This window comes from Micropterus salmoides, unplaced genomic scaffold, assembly GCF_014851395.1.
Source record: "Micropterus salmoides isolate LMB-PRFRI ecotype aquatic unplaced genomic scaffold, ASM1485139v1 Ms_hic_scaffold_3656, whole genome shotgun sequence".
Lineage (NCBI taxonomy): Eukaryota > Metazoa > Chordata > Actinopteri > Centrarchiformes > Centrarchidae > Micropterus > Micropterus salmoides.
In genome coordinates, this window is record NW_024042991.1 from 1 (window position 1) to 5,150 (window position 5,150).

Sequence of the window (5,150 nt, forward strand, 5' to 3'; positions counted from 1 at the left end):
TCCTGTCGCAACAGTTACAATATATTATCAAGAAGTTTAAGGTCCTTGGAACTGTAACCAACCCCAAATTGAACAGAAGGTTAGTGCAAAAAAACCAAAGACTACCTGCCAAAAGAGATCAGGCTGAACTCAAAGGTCAAGGTATGCTTCTCACTGTCAGACAGCTGTGTAAATTAAACTGTTTCCTTGGAATGGAGCTTACTAGTTTACCTGTTTTAATATTTGAATCAATATGTGCCCGTCTCAATTTTGGCGGTCCCGGATCTTGTTCCGGCAGGATCACATTACAGTCAGCAAATTTTATTATTGCTGTGATGTACTTTTATAATGAAATAAATAATTTTATACTTTCAGTATTAAATTAAAAGTACACTAAAATGTCCCCTTTGACTGTTGTGCTATTGTATATTATATCATTATTCATGCATCAATGTAAAAGCAGGATTGTACTTCTGTTGTTTGATTGATTGTTTAGATTGTAAAATTTCGTATTTGTATTGACAATCAAACTGTGTGATTTGTACTCAAGTACATTACTTGAGATATGTTACTATCCACCACTCCTTTTTTATATTTACCTTTAGTTCTGTTTGTCTGCCCTTTTGTGTACATCGATAAGATCCAGTCTTGTCTAAACAGTCAGATTCATCTGATCTTAAGTTAATAGATAGGATATAAAGGATTATAGAGGCTGTTATTTGCATATCCGTGTGTTGTAATGAGGAGGAGTTCGTGGAATCACAATAAAAACCCTGTTCAGGTTCTGTTTGTAGCAGGACCTTTGCAGGAGCACGGTATGTACAGTTTCATTGTACTTTTATGTCTTTATATAACACTTCCTACACACAAAAAACACTGACACGGCATATAATTTAAAATTACGTGAAAATGTGTGAAAGTTCAAAAGTAAATTTGTCTTATTTTCTGCAGGTTTTCAAGGACAAAATGGGACTTTCAGCCATCCTTTTCCCCCTCTGTGTCACCTCCATGGTGGCCGGTGCAGTAATTATATCTTTCTTTTGAGTCTTCATATGCATATCACTGGAATCAGTATAAATTAAATGTTTAATTTTTAATTGAAGGGCATTAGTCTGCAAATTAAATGGTTAATCAATGAGTTGATGAACAACTGTCTCTATAGCTGATTAAAGGTTTGTCATTTTTCAAGCAAAAAATGGTTAAAAGTATCTTTAGCATTTGTTTGACTTTTGGTCTGACAAAACAAGACATTTTAAAACATTACCAAGGAGCCTGGAAACTCGTAAAAGGTATTTTTGCTGATGATTTATAACATAAAATTTTTGATTTAACAAAACAATTCTTCTTACATCTCTAAAACTCGCTTTAGGTGCATTTAAACACCACTACATCCCTGTATGCAGTATTTTGTGTGTAACATTAACTGTGTGAAATGCAATGAATTATGTGCAGCACGATATACCTCTGGTGCTAATTAATATGTCAAACAGAGATGAACATGATTAAATGACGTTTTCTTTAGATATAAGAATATGGACAGGAGAAGGAGAGAAATAAATGCAGCCAAATCTGTAGATGAACAACATTTAGGCCAGCAGGTAGACAGAGAGCAAGATATTTTCTTTCAGTGTCTCAAGTCAAATAACAATAATATATATTTATTATATATAAATTTATATTAATAGGGATGAAATAGGAGATTTGCTGAAATGGAAACATCAGCAAATCCATACTGCAGCAAGATATAAATTCTGGGTTATACATATTGTTTCAGTCACAATGTTGTATTTTTAATCTCATGTAATTATATTTTTTACAGTGACTACAAAACATTTCTCAGATGACGAGTTCTTAATAAACCGAAGCTCTTTAGTATTTGTAGTTTTATGAAATTTGCTATCAAATAGCTCTTATTGTTATTATTATATAACATTTAGAACTCAGACAAACATACTGATGTTGCCTGCTGTGTACATTTTGTTGACAAGACATGTTTCTTGTCTCTCAGGGAGTGTTGCCGTTAAGACCTTGGTATTCCAGACTGAGACCAGTACCAGCTATGTTGAGATGGTCCCCCAGAAACCCCTGGAACTGAGGGCTTTCACTCTGTGCATGAATGTGGCCTCAGAGCTCAGCGGAAGGCGCGAGGTCATCCTCTTTGCTTACCGGACTAAGGACAATGATGAGCTGAATGTGTGGCGTGAACTGGACGGCAGGTAGACACTCTGACAGCCAACAACACGCTGATATTCTGCATTTAAGATTTAGTTACAAATTTGTGACCCCATTCCATTAAATTTTCCTCATTTTAATGACAAAAATATCTCATACTCCCACAGACAACATTACTACTATGACTGCTACTGCTACTAACAGTACTTCTACAAACACCGCCACTACTACTACTACGAACAATATGCTACTACTATCAATACCACTGATACTAGTACTACTGTTTACTAAAAATCTAAAAGCTTCCTGCTGATGTACAGTACTGAGCGGTCGATTCCCTGCACCTGCTGGGACAGGACAGCCCCCAACCCCCTGTTCGAAGCATCAGTCTGCAGGACAAAAGGGAGAGAGAAGTTAGGTGTAAGAGGCTCCCCACAGAGGTTCTGCTTTACCCTCTCAAACGCCAGCTGGCACTTTTTTTTGGACTTGGGACCTGTGCAAGCTACAATCGTTGCTGTCCTATCTACTTCTACAGTGTCGGACAACCTTGCGTCCCCGCTGAGCACAGCACGCATATCCCATGTCCCTGCGGCAGGCGGAAGCTAACTGCAGGCTTGTGCTTTTTCCCTGTGTGTCTTTATTTCCACTGGCACTACATGTCATCTGTGCACATCCCTATGAACACACCTAATATCCACCCACAATGCCTCTACCAGAGCCCCCAGTCGAAACAGAAAGAAGCTTTGGTGGATTAGGGACTGCAGCCCAAATCCACCATTGCCTGGTGTACTCCACCTGGTGTACTCCACCTTGGATCCTTACCGGACAAGGGGGAGTACGATGAGTGACATATAAATATAGACATATAACACCTGGCATAGGTGTTCCCTCTACAGTGTCTCCAGGACCACATTTTCCCATGATGACTTACACTCACTTATGTTGCTTTGTTAAACCTTTTAAACTCTGTTTTGAAATATGCATACAATGAATTTTATATGTATGTGTTTAGATTGTCCTTCTACCTGAGTGGAGACGGGGTTTTCTTCAAAGTCCCTGAGCTCGGCGCCCTGCAGACCCACCTCTGCGTCATCTGGGACTCCATTTCAGGTGCGGCGGCCCTCTTCACGGACGGGAGGAAAAGCTTGACCAAAATTTACAAGAAAGGTCACACTGTCCGGCCCGGAGGCAGGGTTCTCCTCGGACAAGATCCAGATTCTTATCTGGGTGGTTTTGATGCCAAACAGAGTTTTGTTGGGGAGATCTATGATGTTAATTTGTGGGATTCTGTCCTCTCAGACAGCACGATCCAAGACATGTTCTCAGGGAAGAGAGTGACAAGAGGAAATGTTTTTGACTGGGAAACCACACAGCTCAAAATTTATGGGCAGTACAAGTTCTTAATCGTGAGCTGTAGCTCTAATGCTAACACACGACATGACATGCTGCAATAATGAAGGTGATGTCATAATGTCAAGTAACGCATTATAAAGCTCTGCAGTTGATGGAAGTCAATGTAGCCACATACCCTGTATGACATTCATTATGAAGATGATTTGTTGATCAAAATGCAGGTCTGTGCACCAATGTCAATGACATTAATAAAAACGTATGGTGGAAAAGCTTGTTGTGGTGGAAAATCAGTCCTCACTCACTCATCAACTGTTTATCCTGGGTACAGGGCTGCGGGGGGGGGGGGGGGGCTAAACTACAAACCAAACAAAGAGAAACAGCCCGGGAAAGTTTTGAACATGAGCAGAAAACCTGCTTAAACACAAAAGCTATTAAAGTCGAAGAGTTAATAACTGAAATAAAATGAAATACTTTCAATTCAATTTTATTTATATAGCACCAATTCACAACAACAGTTACTCACTGTGCTTTTCATATAGAGCAGGTCTAGACCGTACTCTTTGTGCTCTTGTTTACAGAGACCAACAATTCCCATTAATTGGATTTATCATTGAGGTGAAAAGGTGACAGGTCTGCACTTTTAAAGAGGTTACATCCCAAACAAAAGACACAAAAGAGGGGCGACTAAATCATGTGTGTTGACTCAGCAGGGATTTCATTAAATGAGAAAATTGATATACAGAGTAAAATATTTAAAAGCAATTGCCACAGAATGCCTGATAGTCTTACAGCTTTATATATATATTTTTTTAATTACATTTTATGTAATAGTCACCTACTGCCTAAATTTCGTGTTTCTCTTTATATAATAAAACAGTCTCTGTTTGAAACAAAGTTTCTGGGTAACATTCCCAGATCCCAGGTAAGTATGCTGATCACACTTTCCTTATTGACCATGATTATTATCTTGATATTTCATAAGTTTGCCTGCTGAGCTTTTCACTCAAGAAACAGGTTGATTGACAGGGTTCCAGCAGCACATTTTTGCCATGGGGCTCTGACCTTTTAAAAAAATTTTAAAGAAAAACATTTTCAAAATGTATTAGGAAAAAATCGAACAACAATTATAATTTACTTTAATATTTTAAATTATTACAATTAACTTATTTATACTTAAAATATACTAGTATTTGCAGTCTTCAACGATTTTTCTACCAGGCCAGAAAAACACTATGGTGCAATTGATTTTTATCATTATATTGAATGGCAACTCAGATGTTGTGACAAATGATAAATACCAATGTCCAACATGCATAGAATATATCATTATCTTCACACTATGGTAAATTGAATAGCCTATAAAAACCTTGAGTGTTTTAACGTCCTCTTGTGGACTTGAGAAACTTTCTCTGTGACAGATATGTGTAGAAGTTGTATTCAATTACAACACATAAACTGCAACTTAGTCATGTCTACGAAAAAGTTGTTTGTGTTGATATCACTGGCGACAGGCACGGACGGGGTTCGAACCCGCGATCTCGGTTTACGAGACCGACGCCTTACCACTTGCCACCGCGCCTGGCAATGTAAATGGGGCACTTTATACCATTTATAGTAAAACCTGTTACTGTTAAAGGATTATATAT

At 38.1% G+C, this 5,150-nt stretch overlaps 1 non-coding gene and 1 pseudogene across 1 annotated transcript; one reads left to right on the forward strand and one right to left on the reverse strand.

Moving 5' to 3' along the window:
* Nucleotides 1-945: 945 nt before the first annotated feature.
* On the forward strand, nucleotides 946-3,568 carry LOC119884766 (annotated as a pseudogene).
* Nucleotides 3,569-5,013: 1,445 nt separating this feature from the next.
* trnat-cgu lies at nucleotides 5,014-5,083 on the reverse strand. The gene has a single exon. It is a non-coding gene; the product is annotated as a tRNA-Thr (tRNA).
* Between the last annotated feature and the right edge of the window lie 67 nt (nucleotides 5,084-5,150).